The sequence below is a fragment of the Lampetra fluviatilis genome, chromosome 8 (assembly GCF_964198595.1).
Source record: "Lampetra fluviatilis chromosome 8, kcLamFluv1.1, whole genome shotgun sequence".
In the NCBI taxonomy this organism is placed as follows: Eukaryota; Metazoa; Chordata; class Hyperoartia; order Petromyzontiformes; family Petromyzontidae; genus Lampetra; species Lampetra fluviatilis.
In genome coordinates, this window is record NC_136282.1 from 14,895,446 (window position 1) to 14,895,970 (window position 525).

Sequence of the window (525 nt, forward strand, 5' to 3'; positions counted from 1 at the left end):
TTCCTCCTCTGCCCGGACTGGGGAGCTCCCTCCGAGGGGGATGCGACGCGAAGTGGCGCTGCCCCTTGCGGATTAAAAGCGCAAAGGCGATTTGCTGAGATTACAACCGCGGGATTCATTACTTACTCCATATTATAATCAATAGTTGATTAATATATGACGTCAGCACGGCCCGGGTGGTGTCATGGATAGGGCGCTGTGGTTGGCTTCAGTGGCCTTGGAGATTTAGAGGTCGCCGGTTGTCCGATCTCCCGGTGCGGCAGTTGCCTCTGCACTCCCAGCAGGAAACATCGGCGAGCCGATCGAAAATTCGCATCGTGTAGTGGAGGGGGGGGGTAAAGTATGGGTACTGCCTCGTCTTCGAGCACGTGCTGACCAGCGTGGGAGAAGTAGGCCAAATACCCCTCTAGAGGAGCTATCTAGAGCTCCCTTTCAGTTGGCGGCCGTCCGCCAGCAGTCGCGTGAGCAGGCAGGCACTTGCAGAGATGCGCCTTTAACCCACGCGTTCATTATTTAATTGTTGAA